At 44.7% G+C, this 17,513-nt stretch overlaps 1 protein-coding gene and 1 long non-coding RNA gene across 2 annotated transcripts in view; one reads left to right on the top strand and one right to left on the bottom strand.

Moving 5' to 3' along the window:
- LOC115111749 (autism susceptibility gene 2 protein-like) overlaps positions 1 to 17,513 on the bottom strand; it is a 421,129-nt gene that overhangs the window by 222,788 nt on the left and 180,828 nt on the right.
- Positions 12,053 to 16,889, top strand: LOC115111751 (uncharacterized). The gene is made up of 3 exons (XR_003860836.1): positions 12,053 to 12,265; positions 13,912 to 14,195; positions 14,717 to 16,889. It is a non-coding gene; the product is annotated as an uncharacterized LOC115111751 (long non-coding RNA).

Here is a 17,513-nt window from a genome sequence, read left to right as displayed (position 1 = left end):
AGTCACATGCAGTGCCAGAAAGGAGCCACTTCCTGTTCTGTGAGGGTTTTAGGTCCTTGTTTGAAAAACTGTATCCTGAGGAGAGAGCAAGAGCCTCTCTCTGAAATCAAAGTGCACACTTTCCACTTCCCATAATCACCTCCTGCCGTCTTGTCACAGAGGTCAACAGGGGTTGTCTCCTCTGCTATGCACCACGCGGCGCCCCAACTGTTTATTTTCTCTTTTTTAAAGCTTTGTTTAAATCCCAAATTTTGAGTTTCAGAACAGGAAGAAGGACCCAGAAAGGCTGGTCTCATTCTCTAAATATTTGGAGGCCTGGTAATTTGCTTTTGTGATATGAAATGATTTCCTTTGGAGTTAAGAATCAAATATTGATGTCCATCTGAGGCTGGGCTGGGAGGCTGGGTGGAGACGTGTGTGTATGTCTCTCAGTGTGTGTGTGAGTGAATGAGTGAGTGAGTGAATGTGCAGATGGATTCATAGACTCTGTTTAAACAGGCAGCCCAATTCTGATCTTTTTTCCACTAATTGGTCTTTTGACCAATCACACCAGATATTTTCACATCAGATCTTTTTCAGAGCTGATCTGATTCGTCAAAATACTATTTAGTGAAAAAAAGATCAGAATTGGTCTGCCTGTGTAAATACAGCCATAGGAAGTCAGAGAGAGAGCCCAGTAATCTGTATCTCGGTGAACTGCCTGAGCCTGAACACACAGACACAACACAGAGGGAGTTATAGAAAAACACCCTCAGACTGAGCTCATGATATAACACACACACACAATCACAGATAGACGTGTACACACGTACAGATGCACATCACAGACATAAAAAACACTTCATAAAACTATGTCTAAATATGCACAATGTATACATGCAGTATACTGTATATTGTTCAATCTTGGCACATTTGATCAGTATAAAAAACTAGATCATCCAGTAGTCCAGGATATGTACTTCTAGTTGTTATTAATTTGAAGCGCTGCTAGTATACTAGCATCATCATGTAGTCCCAGCAGTAATGTGGAGTCTACAGTCTGTGATATTTAAACCCAATAATGATCCTGTCTATAGAGCACTCAGGGGAATTCACAAAGGTACACAATTGGCTCAAAACAACAGTAATTACATGGGTTTTGACAAGCATTTACAGCCATATGTTAGACAGAAATGGTATGGTAATTATGTTATTTACGGCTCATCACACGTACAAAAGACAGTGATTGTTATGGGTATTCATATCCATGTCTTTTGGCTATGCAATGAGGAGGAGGGGGGGGATACTAGATAACGCAGGGGAAAGGCAAGAAGGAGGAGTCTCCAATATAAATGGTAAAGAGTGGATTGCAGTGCTTCAGGAGCTTAGACTTGATTGTAGGTCAAATGTGTACAATGTAATTGCACGTAAGTAAACGTTTAAGTAAATTCAACTACATTGAAACAATGGATTGCTTTGAATTGCTTTAGTTACTTTAGTGGAGTGAGATATGTTCAAAATAACACTTTCAAAAAGAATCCCCTAAAAATGCTTCTATTGAGCTGCTATGACAATAAATTGAACTGAACTCAATCTTCAGAAGAGAGAGATTCATTTCTCAGATGAAAAGAAACACCCAAAATAAAAAAAAAGACTAGTTCAATAATGGACACCCAGAAAAGAGAAAACAATTTTTAACTCATCTATGAGTGTAAAACTACAGTAGGGCTACGCTATTTGGAAATACACTATATATACAAAAGTATGTGGACATGCCTTCAAATGAGTGGATTTGGCTTTTTTAGCTACACCCGTTGCTGACAGGTGTATACAATCAAGCGCAACGCCATGCAATCTCCATAGACAAACATTGGCAGTAGAATGGCCTTACGGAAGAGCTCAGTGACTTACAACGTGGCACCGTCATAGGATGCCACCTTTACAACAAGTCAGTCCGTCAAATTTCTGCCCTGCTAGAACTGCCCCGGTCAACTGTAAGTGCTGCTATTGTGAAGAAGAAATGTCAAGGAGCAACAACAGCTCGGCCGTGAAGTGGTAGGCCACAGAAGCTCACAGAACAGGACCGCAGAGTGTTGAAGCGCGTAACGTGCAAAAAGCGTCTGTCCTCGGTTGCAACAGTCACTACTGAGTTCCAAACTGCCTCTGGAAGCAATGTCAGCACAAGAACCGAACAGCCGCAGACAAGCCTAAAATCACTATGCGCAATGCCAAGCGTCAGCTAGAGTGGTGTAAAGCGCGCCAACATTGGACTCTGGAGCTGTCGGAACGTGTTCTCTGGAGTAATGAATCACGCTTCACCATCTGGCAGTCCGACGGACAAATCTAGGTTTGGCAGATGCCCCAATACATAGTGCCAATGCTACAACATACAATGACATTCTAGACAATTCTATACTTACAACTTTGTGGCAAAAGTTTGGGAAGGCCCTTTCCTGTTTCAGCATGACAATGACCCTGTGCACAAACAGAGGTCCATAAATAAATTGTTTATCGAGATTGGTGTGGAAGAAATTGACTGGCCTGCACAGAGCCCTGACCTCAACCCCGTCAAACACCTTTGGGATGAATTGGAACGTTGACTGCGAGCCAGGCCTAATCGCCCAACATCAGTGCTCAACCTCACTAATGCTCTTGTGGCTAAATGGAAGCAAATCGCTGCAGCAATGTTACAATATCTAGTGTAAAGCCTTCCCATAAGAGTGGAGGCTGTTATAGCAGCAAACGGGGGACCAACTCCATATTAATGCCCATGATTTTGCAATGAGATGTGTGACGAGCAGGTGTCCACATACTTCTGGTCATGTAGTGTACCTCCATCATTCAAAATACTGTGGCATGCACCATATCTTATTCCAGAAGAGAGCACAATGAAAAAGGTGAAGTTACTTCACTGACTGGTACTTATATCAGTCGGACATTAGTTCACTAACCTCGGTATGTATCAGGTCTATGCCATGCTAAACCCTAGGTCACAAATACCCATTACGACCTGTTTTGTCAGAGATGACGAACAACAGATCATGGCTGAGGAGGATAAACAGCAACACTTACCAGTGGCATGGTGCTAGGGCTGTTAATAAATGTGTTGTCTGGAGTACCAGTAAGGTGTGAATTAAAAAGAAAGATTGCCTCTGACTGGTACCACTACTGTGACTCTGTTTCAATTACCATGTACATCTCCCTCACATTCCAGATGCCTGCCCCTGCTCTGTTCTGAATCTCAGACTGACACACTGTCTATTGGGTTAACTCTCTCACTGTCACTGCTTTCGGTACACTCTGCACACACACACACGCACGCACGCGCGCACGCACGCACGCACGCACACACACACACACACACACACACACACACACACACACACACACACACACACACACACACACACACACACACACACACACACACACACACACACACACACACACACACAAACAAGCTACAAATGCAACGGTAGTAATTTTACATACGCAAATCCACTTGGAATAAACACAAACAAACCGAGCCCCTCCCTCCCGCTGTGTGTTGTAAAAACAAGTCACAACAAAGAGCTGAGGAAGATTTGGAGGAGAGGAGAGGGAGGAAACAGGGGAGAGGGAGTGAACCCAACCCCAACCTGCCCGGTGGCATGAGCTAAGGCTTGGCTGTCATCCCCAGGCTGTCATTGGGACCTGTGCTGCTGTTAGCAGGTGAGGCAAGGCGCCAGCCGCCACTGGCAATCAAGGCGGGGGGAGACACCTCAACATCACTCTGCCTGGTGTGAACTGAAGGCAGCCCTCCCTCGGCCTTGCTCTTCACTACAGTCCTGTATCTGCTGTGTGTGTGTGTGTGTGTGTGTGTGTGTGTGTGTGTGTGTGTGTGTGTGTGTGTGTGCCAGGAACAGCTTGTGATGTATTGCCTTAGTCTGTAGTTAGACACATCCACTAAACACTGTGATCATTCCTTATGTGAAGCACATCCCCAAAATGCCTGTGCACTTTACTCTGTGGTTCCTAATTATAGGTGTCTCAGAGAAGGGGTGAGGAAGGGGAGGAATGAAGCGAAGGATGAGGATGGGGGAGGAGAGTAGTGGAGGGAGTAGGGGAGGTGAATAGAACAGCAGGGTTTCTCATCAGGCAGGCAGGTGTAAATGGTCTCTCTTCCCTCGTTTATTGGCACTGTGGTAATTGCTGCACTGGCTCATTTGAGCTTGTCATACCTCCAGATAAGGCCCTAGTATTAACAAAAGATTGAAACACGTTCCCATATTTCATACCCACGTGAAATAGGGAGTTAATGCAGATTCAGAGGCGAGATATTAGAGATGTGATTTAACATTTTAACAGAGGTAGACTAAAAATGATCAGGTATCACTCTGCATAACAATTATATGCCTTTAGTGAGAGATGATTTAGTACAAGTATGCATTTGGCAAAACACAAAGACTGCAACAAATCAAAGTCAGAGCAACATGGATGAATAGATATGACGCAAAGACATAGCCTATGTTATGATGGGTTGCTACCTTGATCAGCAAATATATAAATGACAGAATATATACATGGTTGGACTAACTTGGGAAAAAATATTATTATAAAAAATCGAATAGATTTTGGACCAAGGAAAATGGGTTGCGTTCTGGTTCAAAAACCCAATTTAGTACATCAATATCACTGACGTGAAAGTAGAGAAAATTGAGCAAACAGTCATTCAGACATTGCATATTAACTAAGGAAAAGGAATGCCAAAGTTCATTTCAAGCTGTGTCTGGATATAGTAATAATATGGTGTTTGGCACAGAGAGCATGAAAATGGGTGATACCTCTGCTCCAAATTGAAGGAAGCAGCGTGTTCACAGTTCATTACCACTTACCTTCTCTCGCTAATAAAAAAGCTTGCTAATAAAAAAGCTGCATGCTCCAATGTGTCAACAGGGGTGTGTTTTCATTTACACCGAGAGAGAGAGAGAGAGAGAGAGAGAGAGAGAGAGAGAGAGAGAGAGAGAGAGAGAGAGAGAGAGAAAGAGAGGGAAAAAAAATATATGAACAAAATTAGAGACCATAAGTAATTCTAATGGTTCACTATTCTGCTTGATTAGAGCTGGGGGGGATGTTTGTAACGTGAATGGTTTTACATTCCACATCAGTATTCAGGGAGAGAGAAAACCTTCATGTTCAAGAAAGGCGTCTGCCACAGCTCAGCTCTCATACAGCCAACCAAGGAGCCCAGGGTGACCAGAAAGATCTCATGTGTGGCTTTCTCAGGGCTACCACTAGTGATTAGCTGAATCAAATGATTCTACACGTGTCACAGGCAGGCCATGCAGGCCCAGTGAGATGTGGTGAGAGGGGAGAACTTTACCGATTCCATTAGAGGGATTCTAAAGGCATCACAGAGAACGGATGTGCCCCATCAAGTGCCTAAAGCCAATGTCACACCAAGCAATCTGGGCACAATTTACGTTGCTTGCAACAAAGTTGCAGCTGGGTTGCTCAGTGTGTCAACCCCAAAAAATTGCCTGCAACTTAGGTGCATTGCATCGCATTATCTGCCTTGGCAGCAGCTAATGGGGATCCATAATAAATAAACATACAAATACAAACTGACTGTATGCAATGTCCAAACAGTGAGCATAATGTTTTTTACCCGACTTGTCATATTGTTCCATTCGGAACTTCGATCCAGTTGTCATGTCAACATAGCTGTCAGTGCTGTTGCAAACCACAACAAAACAGACATGCCAAATGCTAGTCATGGTTTATGAACATGGTCTGGCAATCAATACATGTCATTTTAAAAGTGAACCCAGACCTTTCTCTGTCTAATTTCAACTGAAATTGTCCAACATGAACTGCACTAGCTAGCTAGCTTAGCTTGTTGCTAGCTTGGTAAAACACAGTTGGCAAATAGGAAACATTTTGGCTAGCTAGCTGAATTCTACAGCCAGCATTTTGTCTATATTGAGGCTGTTTCAATTACCAAACGTTTGGATAAACAAATAATTTTGCAAACCATGATGTGATGTATGACATGATGGCATTTGAATTGCTTTGGGTATCAGCAAAGTTGCTTGAGATGATGTCACTAGCAACTTGCATCTGCAACAGAAATTGCGTCCAAATTGCTTCGTGTGACATAGATTTTAGTTTTTGACACTCGAAATTAAAGGTATTTTTAATATCAGGCTATGCCCTCGAACAATGGTTGTGAACCTATCTCAGGCAACGGCCATATAGACTGTTAAAGATTGAGCTTTTATTCATATTAACTAGTCCTATTATTAACATTCTGCCAAGCCAATAACCAGTCAGCCCTGGCACTGGCCAGCCAATCCAAAGCCACATCTCCCTGCACCATGAACGTGGATGTGCTGCTATGGCTCTCAAGCAGACTTTGTCCTAATAATTCTCTCTCCAAATCGGCTAGCAGGTGATGTGAGAGCATTGTGCCGACTTCCCCCAACAATTAGGACATGGGTTATGTGGCTCCCACTGCCACTACTAGCCATACGGCACTGTTATTATCTCCATCTGTGAGTTTAGCTAGTTAAAAGACTGGTTAAAAACAACATTAGTATAGCTATGCAGTATGTATAGTCTTTGGTATTCACTGAAAATAATTTAGCTTAGTACTAAACAGTGCTGGGAAAAGCACCCAATTGTCAAACTTGAGTAAAAGTAAAGTTACCTTCGAAAATGACCCAAGTAAAAGTGAAAGTCACCCAGTAAAATACTACTTGAGTAAAAGTCTAAAAGTTTTTGGTTTTAAAGATGCTTGAGTACCAAAAGTATAAGTATAAATAATTTCAAATTGCACATCAGACAGATCTTTTACGAATAGCCAGAGGCACACTACAACACACAGACATAATTTACAAACAAAGCATTTGTGTTTAGTGAGTCTCCCAGATAAGAGGTAGTAGATACTGTATGACCAGGGATGTTCTCTTGATAAGTGTGTGAATTTCACAATTTCCTGTCCTGCTAAGCATTCACAATGTAACAAGTACTTTGGGTGTCAGGGAAAATGTACAGAGTAAAAAGTACAATGTAGGAATGTAGTGAATTAAAATTAAAAGTCGTAAAAATATGTTTTTGTAAAGTACAATTACCCCAAAAAACGACTTATGTAGTACTTTAAAGTAGTTTTACTTACATTACATTACATTTAAGTCATTTAGCAGACGCTCTTATCCAGAGCGACTTACAAATTGGTGCGTTCACCTTAAGACATCCAGTGGAACAGCCACTTTACAATAGTGCATCTAAATCTTTTAAGGGGGGGGGTTGAGAAGGATTACTTTATCCTATCCTAGGTATTCCTGAAAGAGGTGGGGTTTCAGGTGTCTCCGGAAGGTGGTGGAGGGAGTTTGTTCCACCATTGGGGGGCCAGAGCAGCGAACAGTTTTGACTGGGCTGAGCGGGAACTGTACTTCCTCAGTGGTAGGGAGGCGAGCAGGCCAGAGGTTTATGAACGCAGTGCCCTTGTTTGGGTGTAGGGCCTGATCAGAGCCTGGAGGTACTGAGGTGCCGTTCCCCTCACAGCTCCGTAGGCAAGCACCATGGTCTTGTAGCGGATGCGAGCTTCAACTGGAAGCCAGTGGAGAGAGCGGAGGAGCGGGGTGACGTGAGAGAACTTGGGAAGGTTGAACACCAGACGGGCTGCGGCGTTCTGGATGAGTTGTAGGGGTTTAATGGCACAGGCAGGGAGCCCAGCCAACAGCGAGTTGCAGTAATCCAGACGGGAGATGACAAGTGCCTGGATTAGGACCTGCGCTGCTTCCTGTGTGAGGCAGGGTCGTACTCTGCGGATGTTGTAGAGCATGAACCTACAAGAACGGGCCACCGCCTTGATGTTAGTTGAGAACGACAGGGTGTTGTCCAGGATCACGCCAAGGTTCTTAGCGCTCTGGGAGGAGGACACAATGGAGTTGTCAACCGTGATGGCGAGATCATGGAACGGGCAGTCCTTCCCGGGAGGAAGAGCAGCTCCGTCTTGCCGAGGTTCAGCTTGAGGTGGTGATCCGTCATCCACACTGATATGTCTGCCAGACATGCAGAGATGCGATTCGCCACCTGGTCATCAGAAGGGGGAAAGGAGAAGATTAATTGTGTGTCGTCTGCATAGCAATGATAGGAGAGACCATGTGAGGTTATGACAGAGCCAAGTGACTTGGTGTATAGCGAGAATAGGAGAGGGCCTAGAACAGAGCCCTGGGGACGCCAGTGGTGAGAGCGCGTGGTGAGGAGACAGATTCTCGCCACGCCACCTGGTAGGAGCGACCTGTCAGGTAGGACGCAATCCAAGCGTGGGCCGCGCCGGAGATGCCCAACTCGGAGAGGGTGGAGAGGAGGATCTGATGGTTCACAGTATCGAAGGCAGCCGATAGGTCTAGAAGGATGAGAGCAGAGGAGAGAGAGTTAGCTTTAGCAGTGCGGAGGGCCTCCGTGATACAGAGAAGAGCAGTCTCAGTTGAATGACTAGTCTTGAAACCTGACTGATTTGGATCAAGAAGGTCATTCTGAGAGAGATAGCGGGAGAGCTGGCCAAGGACGGCACGTTCAAGAGTTTTGGAGAGAAAAGAAAGAAGGGATACTGGTCTGTAGTTGTTGACATCGGAGGGATCGAGTGTAGGTTTTTTCAGAAGAGGTGCAACTCTCGCTCTCTTGAAGACAGAAGGGACGTAGCCAGCGGTCAGGGATGAGTTGATGAGCGAGGTGAGGTAAGGGAGAAGGTCTCCGGAAATGGTCTGGAGAAGAGAGGAGGGAATAGGGTCAAGCGGGCAGGTTGTTGGGCGGCCAACAACTTAAGTACTTACACCACTGGTACTAAGTATATCTATAATTTGGTCTCTGATGACAGACTATATATATGATATGTGCAACAAAGACAGAAATACATAACTAATCTGTCATTGAAAAACAAAGGTACACTACATGGCCAATAGTACGTGGTCACTCCTTTGGCTATTTCAGCCACATCTGTTGCTGACAGGTGTATAAAATTGAGCACACAACCATAAAATCTTCATAGACAAACATTGGCAGTAGAATGGCCCGTACTGAAGAGCTCAGTGATTTTCAATGAGGCACCGTTATAGGATGCCACCTTTCCAGCAAGTCAGTTTGTCAAATTTCTGCCCTGCTAGAGCTTCCCCGGGCAACTGCTCAGCCACGAAGTGGTAGGCCACACAAGCTCACAGAACGGGACCGCCAAGTGCTGAAGAACGTAGCGCGTAAAAATGATCTGTCCTCGGTTGCAACACTCACTCTCAAGTTCCAAACTGCCTTTGGAAGCAATGTCAGCACAATAAGTGTTTGTAGTGAGCTTCATGAAATGGGTTTCCATGGCCGAGCAGCCACACACAAGCCTAAGATCACCATGCGCAATGCCAAGCGTCGACCAAAGGGGTGTAAAGCTCACTGCCATTGGACTCTGTAGCAGTGGAAACTCGTTCTCTGGAGTGATGAATCATGCTTCACCATCTGGCAGTCCAAAGGATGAATCTGGGTTTGACGGATGCCAGGGGAACGCTACCTTCCCCAATGCATAGTGCCAAATGTAAAGTTTAGCGAAGGAGGAATAATGGTCTGGCACTGTTTTTCATGGTTCGGGCGAGGCCCCTTCGTTCCAGTGAAGGGAAATCTTAACACTACCGCATACAATGACATTCTAGACAATTCTAACTTTGACCGGTAGTGTAAGTACCATATAAATATTTGTATAAGTTAATCCACATTTCGGAAGTCTCTCTTTCCCAGCTGGCATTCAACGACTTTCAACCAATTTAAAGAGACTGTCTTGAAACCAGATAGAGGAATTTATTGAGCTAATAAAAACTGTGCTCGGGTGAGAATCACCGTGGGCAACTCATTAAAAGTGTAAGAGTAAGTGTAAACTCTCTTTGTGGAAATGGCTCATCAGGTCTGGGGGTGAAGCTCACGACAAGAGACGAGGACATGTAGTCCACAGGGCTGATGAATAGAGCCATTTTGGGGATTGGCTTTTCTCTCAAAAGAAAGTCTGTGCCTCCTAGAGAAAAAGGAAAAGTGTGAGAGAACGAAAGAGAGAGAGAGAGCACGCGAGAGAGAGAGCAGAGCCTACTTTGATTCTAATACTTTTGTTGCTCGTCAGGAAGAACAGGATTCCTACCCTGCCAACACATATACCGAACATGAGCAAATACACAGACACACAAGAACACTGATATGGTGGGGATAGAAACATCACTCCTAGGTAAAAGAAGCTGTGGGATAAATAATCATCCCTTTGCCTGGTGTTTGCTGGTTGACAGGTTTCGGATGCACACACTGCCCCGGGTGCAGAAGCAGCGAAAGGGTTTTAGCACAGCTAATTATCAACCATGGCAACATGCAGCCATTTAAAACACAACCGGAGTGTCTACTGAGCTAATTTGTCTAATTACATCTCTGTAACTTATGAAAATACTAAATGTACCCTAAAGGCTTGCTTTCGGAGCAGAGTAAATGTTAAATGAAAGCTTTCCTGCTTTGCCTCCACGGTACCACTGAGATCCAGATTGCTGCTGGGGCTTTGAGAGAGAGGTGGTTTAGGCTGCCCTGTTGGGTGATAGCTAAGCAGTCTAAACACCCAGGAGACTCTCCTCATCTCCCCAGAGACAGACAACACCCCCACCCACGTCTGCTCGCTAGCGTCATGTTTATTTATTCACTCATTAATGTGGCATTTTTTCAGTAAAACCAATATGTTGTGTCAGTTGTGTAAAGCGTGGGCCCTCAGTGTAATAGATGGTGACTTTAGCAGTCACAGCAATGAGGGCCTATGGCAGCTCTGCTGACAAGCATCCCCCAGCCAGCGAAGAGAGAGGGGGAACACGCTCATCATGACATGTTGTGTCATTTCAGCAAATAAGGGAGTAAACCAACTGAAATGGTTGTTCCAATTACCAAGATTGTTAAAGATACATGTATGTGAATAAATAGGAAAGACAATACGGGGACTAAAATACATGTTATATTATATTAGTTTAGAAATAAAGTCCACATAAACTGTTGAGTGTTGTGTCACCAAGCTAATGTAGGCCGTCAATGTAAATACGAATTTGTTCTTAACTGACTTGCCTAGTTAAATAAAGGTTGAATAAAAATAAAAAAGTAACGTGCTGAAGCCCATGCAATCTGTGATCATCAGAAACCTTCTAAAAAAGACAAAGCTAGGCTGACAGAGAACACATGTGGGGGGGGTCTACAATAAACAAACAAGACGATGTGATCAAGTCAACCCATTTCTCTTCACAACAAGAATGACCCATTTGGCTGTGTGTGATAGCATCTCTGTGTTGTAGCACAACCAGTCCCAGAGGGAGTGAACTCCTGGGCTATTTCAGGCCAGATCTATGCCTACGTGGGGCTTGGCTCATCTAAGGATGCATCCCAGTTGGCACCCTATTCCCTATATATTGCTCTACTTTTGACCATGGCTCCATTGGGCTTTAGTCCAAAGTAGAGCACTATATAGGGAATAGGGTTCCATTTGAGCCGAAGCCTAACAGCCCCAGGAGTAGGACTCCTCCTAAAGAAGTAGGACTCCCACGTGGCAGCCGTGGTGTGGCACATCTTGTTCCTGATGCAAATTAAGATTATATGAAGACAAAGGAGATGCTACGTCATTGTAAGGTGTTTCAATGTTTCCTACTTGGAATAGAAACACAAGCATTATGTTGATAAGGATGCCAAAAAATAACCACTCCCTAAAATGACTTAAATTTGTTTGTGCATTGGAGATAAATTCTGGCTAAAACAAATACATGGCAGCCATTTTTTTGTGATAAACTATTGATAACCTTGAATAATAGCTAGTTCTAAACAACCGTACTGAAACTGCACAACTGCTGAACCTTGCCTCGTTAAAAAAACAACATGTCAATGAGATCATGAAAAGGAGGTAGAGTAAAAGAGAAAATAAACGAAGCGTCTGTGGTTCTTGCCCCGCCCCCGGTCTTTACACCTCTTCCACATCTGTAGAGAGGGTAGTTCCAAACACACACACAGGGCAGGCCAAAATAGCGATGTGTCAATCGAAACCCAGACACCAACCTCAGAGGCCGGATGAGTGCAGATTCTGTTCTGCTTTCTCGCTCACCGTTTCACACTGCATGGGTTTTTTTTCTCTAATCGTGTGAGATTTTATCAGGCTCTTCTCTGTTAGTAACCGCTATCAATTGTGAAATTTCAGAAGGCAGAGTCTGTGGGAACCAAAGTATCAGTTGAGGACCTTTATAGACACAAGGCGGTTTCTGAAAAGGTGAGAAACTTTACAAAGCACATCTCCGAAGCTGTTAAATGCAAACGGCAGTGGAAATAGTTCTCTCCCTCCTCTTCCTTCCTTCCCCCCTCCTCTCTCCCTCCTCTTCCTTCCCCCCTCCTCTCTCCCTCCTCTTCCTTCCCCCTCCTCTCTCCCTCCTCTTCCTTCCCCCTCCTCTCTCCCTCCTCTTCCTTCCCCCTCCTCTTCCTTCCCCCTCCTCTCTCCCTCCTCTTCCTTCCCCCTCCTCTCTCCCTCCTCTTCCTTCCCCCTCCTCTCTCCCTCCTCTTCCTTCCCCCCCTCTCTCCCTCCCTCCTCTTCCTTCCCCCTCCTCTTCCTTCCCCCTCCTCTCTCCCTCCTCTTCCTTCTCCCTCCTCTTCCTTCCCCCTCCTCTCTCCCTCCTCTTCCTTCCCCCTCCCCTCTCACTCCTCTTCCTTCCCCCTCCTCTCTCCTCCTCTTCCTTCCCCCTCCTCTCCCTCCTCAACCTTTCCCCTCCTCTCTCCATCCTCTTCCTTCCCCCTCCTCTCTCCCTCTTCTTCCTTCCCCCTCCTCTCTCCCTCCTCTTACTTCCGCCCTCCTCTCTCCCTCCTCCTCTCTCCCTCTTCTTCCTTCCCCCCCTCCTCTCTCACTCCTCTTCCTTCCCCCCTCCCCTCTCTCTCCCTTCTGACTCTTTGGTTGTTTGCGTTGTATTTCACCTTCACAAGATTGTACTTGCTGATTGCAAGATCGATTTACAGCATTGAAAATAACAATTGGGAGATGTTCTGTCTGTTTTGCATGCATCTGTACAGCAGATAAAAAAGATGCAAGATGTGATAGTCCAGCCTTAGAAATACCTATCAACCAGAGCATTCTGAGCCATGAATAAAAAACAACTCAATGACAAAACTGAGGATGAGAGATGGCATCTCCCTGCAAGACAGCCATTATGTAGCAGTAACACTGCCATTCAGCACAACCTCCATTCTTCTCAGGATAAATCAATGCAGTACATGCAATATCAAGATCAAAGTTAATTATTTGTGCTTACAATTGAGCTCACTTATCGAGTTTCAGGAGTACAATTCTGCAAGCCATTAAAGCTCCCATAGCAGCTCACAGTAAATCCCCTGTGCCATTCCACTACACGATCCCTCACAGAGGTGAGAGAGAGAGACATTTTGGTTTCATTTTGGTTCCCCGGTCGGAGCCGATGGCTGACTTTTACCTCAGCCAAACATATTGTGTAGGATAAATTGCAGAGGTCCTGTTAACTGCTGCAAACACACTCTATCCACTGGAGAACTCGGGGAGAAGCTCTGAAACCGCTCTCTAGGATTAAGGGGCTTGGGAGAATATAGGAGGGAGAATTTGTGGAGCTAGAAGTTAACATGGTATCTGAAGTACTTTGGCTGCTTGGTGGTAATTCAGGTGAGTTATAGTTTGAGAGCGGCGTGAAATGTGCTCGTGAGAGTTGGTGTGTGATTATGACATAGAGATAAAAGAGAGAGAGGTAAAGAAAGAGAGAGGAGAGGAAGATGGAGAAAGCTTAGCCTCAGGTGACCACTGAGTGCAGTTCAGTACCCTAGGCTCCTATCCGAATCAAATGCTCAAAGCCAGGTGTGTTGCTGCTGTCCTTCCCTTACTTCTTCTCTCTCCTTCCCATACAGTGCCATCCAGCCAGGCAGCCCAGTTCTAGCCCAGCCAGGATCCTCTCCTCCTCCTCCTCCTTCCAGAAGCATTAGCATATAGCTGGCTGCACCGGGACGGCTGCTCCATCAGTCATGTCATGGGCACTTTAACATGATGAAGAGTGCGGTGGCCCCGTTGGAATGAATAATTCACATTAGCCCTCGCTCACGCCCGCCCACCGGAGAGGAGAGGGATTGACTATGCAACAATGATTTAGAGGAACAGATGTGTGATCTTTAAGGCATGCAGGCCTCTGTTTTGGGTGAGCAAGCAATTTTAATTCAATTTGATATTTCTTTTTAAACTGCCACTCGGCTGACAGGTCGACTCGGAGGCTGAAGCCAGCCAGGCCAGATAACAGTAAATAGGTGGGATCAGATCAGAAATGAAACACGCCAGGGTGGCAGGTTGGGGCGTTGAGGCCTGGCGCTATCGCTATTGCCATTAATCAAGGTGGCAGTTCAATAATTGTCAAATAAGTACCTCCGTCTAAACCCATCTTCTATCATTAAGTATGGATCTATCTGCAGATCACAGCATCTACCTGCCAGATGGGAGGAGCCCATCTCATATACATAATAATACAATGAATTCATCAATGGATTCATGTCCAAATCTGAATCACTGGCTGGAGGCATGGACCGATGTTCCATCTGAGGTCCCTAGAATCTGAAATGTGTAGGCTATTGCTTTACCCAGGGTTGCTCAAGCCAATGTATACTGTATCATGTGCAACATATCATTTGACAATTTCATCTAAAGTGTCTTTTTCCCCCCGCACAGTTGCCTGCCAGTGTTGGATTGACATATCTGATTCTTCTCTCCACATTGCGCCAACAGCTTTAGAAGACACTCGACACGAATGATTCTGTTGGTTTACCGTTTGGTGAATTAACTGGTAGGTAGGAACCTTGAGGCGCTTGTGCTTGACTCAAAAGCCCATGTGAAAATTGGATGTAAAGCGTTTCCAGGTGAAGGTGGGTGAGAAATCTTGGCTTGGGATTAGGAAAACCACAGGCGTGAAAGCTCTACTCGATCCATTTCCAAACTGTCACAGGGCCTTTAAGAAGCAAACAACCCTTCCTTAATCTTTTCTTAATCATACTTAAGCATGAATGTTTCATGTGGAAATTCCTGGTTACAATTTAAAGGCTTGTTGCTTCTTCCTGGGGATAACCCTGCTATGGTTGTAGCCAGCTATGTTCCTCATACCGCGAATCCCATTGGCCACAAGAAAGCCTCACGAGGCTTACACAAATGTTAGGCTACATATGCATAACTTACAACCACCAACAAAAATCACACATTGCTGACAACAACAACAGTGGTGTGTATGCTTCCATCCATTGATAATGAAGATTAGATCATGTATTCCCACTGGTTACAGTTTTCATTTACATTTGGTTGAGTTGTCAACTAACATGAATTCAATGTGAAATCAACCAAAAATGTCACCCTGTCCTTTGGATTTAGGTTCAAAGTTCTGGGGGGACAAAGAGGAAATTCCCTGACGTTGATGACTTTTATGCAAAAACCAATCAGTTTTCCACGTTGATCCAACATCGTCACATTTCATTTTGGGGTTGAAATGACGTGGAAACAACGTTGATTCAACCAGTGTTTGCTGTTCACGTGTCACACTAATTCCACGGAGGGCCGAGTGTCTGCGGCTTTCCGCTCCACCCTTGTACTTGATTGATGAATTAAGGTCACTAATTAGTGAGGAACTCCCCTCACCCGGTTGTCTAGGGCTTTAATTGAAAGGGAAAAACAAAAGCCGACAGATATCCGGCCTTCCACGGAATGAGTTTGACACCCATCTTAGATGTATTGAGAGATAACGCAGTGGTTTAACAAAAAAAGAAGCAAAGACAGAGTTAGTGATTTGTTCTTATTAACAACCGTGTTCTTCGTAGCTTTGCGAAATGCAAATTACAGGGAAAATAATGAATGCCAGACAACAGTGAACCTAATATTATATTCAGAACAGTGCATAACCCAATGTTATGATGATTACATTTGACTTGCAATGTTTTCCTTTTCGCAGATGGGAATACAAACTAATACAGCATATTCCCCAAAGTAGCTTCGCTGCTCCTGCTTCCGCCTTACTTTAAATAAATCTCATCAGTGGCAACCAATGTTCTGATTTCTTCAGAAGCAGGAGAGATAAAAGTCAAACCCATCTGTCTCAGTCCCAACTTCTCTCTCCTCTCTGGTGCAGTGCAGTGCAGCAGGAGAATTTATCACAGCTCTGACGTGACAGTAAAGTGGATCTGCATCCTCTGCACTGCTCCTCTCTGCTCCCCCTCACATCATTATCGTTATCCCCTTTCACTTCCCCAGCTGAGCCCCTGGGATAGAAAAGAACAGGGTGACAAATAAATGGCGGGTAAAAACGCGTTTCAAAGGATCTGACGGCCGGTAATGGAAAAAAGAGCTTCCGTATTGTTATAACCTTTCACTTTTGTTTGGCTCACGGAAGGAAAAGTACGCCATTGTCCCTGTCAGCTAATTGGATCAAGGTTGTTGTGTGGGAAAACAGATGTGAATGAATGGCTGTATGAGGTACATGCCCGACAAAAGACGATGGAACTGAAATTGCTTTAAAAATGGTTTTCTTTTCCCACTACCAATGTGAAAGTATGGAAAAATACAGTATAAAAGTGCATTAATGGCACAATTGAAAATGTCTGAAAATACAAGGAAATTGTACTTCAGTATGTTGTCTTGTTCTTTTCAATGGTCTGTATCTGTTTTGGAAAAGGGATGCTGCATCTGAAGAACACAGGCGTACTGCAAAATGAACTGCCGTTTAAAAGCCATCTTGTTATTGCTCATAGCTATGTGATGTTATTTGGCACAGTGGAGACATTACAGATCAGAAATGGAATATCCCTGATCCAATTAAAAACTGGCTCCAAAGTGTCACCGGGTTCTCGCTGATTCCTGCCCTGAGCACTCGCCATTTTCAAACAAGCCACTGTCAAAGCAAGAGATAGGAACACGAAACATGAAAACAAAAATGTAAAAATAAGAGAAACATTATTTCCAATCTAGCAACGGCTGCCTACCCTTCCCTCCTCTCAGACGCAGCTCAATTTAACCTTGAGGAGTAATAAGATCTGACTTGTTTAAATGTTAGCATTCTTAAATCATCAGGAACTGCCTCAGAGGAGACCATAATCACTTTGCCAAATTGCTGTGCTCGCTAATTTCATTTCTCCCCAGCATTTGCTTGCAGTTAGTGTCGATTATTCAAGAACAGTCATTTAATACTCCCGGGTCCCAAGAGGTGTTACATTAAAATGTAATAACTTGCAATGTAAATGAAAACAAAAACCATTATTTTTCCCCCTCTAATCCACCACCACCTCTCCCTAACCTCCCTCCCTCCCCACTCCCTCCCTCCCAACGTGGGAGTAGAGATCTAATTCTCGGCCCATCTGGCAGGTGTAATGAAGCCGGGCCTGGCCAGGACGACCCGCTGCCATGGCTCGACGCTCTGCGGGGGAAGGCAGGGATGGTGGCAGGAAAGGAGGGAGGGAGAGAGAAAGCAGGAGGCTAGGTACCAGATTGG

The sequence above is a fragment of the Oncorhynchus nerka genome, linkage group LG27, assembly GCF_034236695.1.
Source record: "Oncorhynchus nerka isolate Pitt River linkage group LG27, Oner_Uvic_2.0, whole genome shotgun sequence".
NCBI lineage: Eukaryota > Metazoa > Chordata > Actinopteri > Salmoniformes > Salmonidae > Oncorhynchus > Oncorhynchus nerka.
This window is presented reverse-complemented; position numbering and strand designations above follow the sequence as displayed.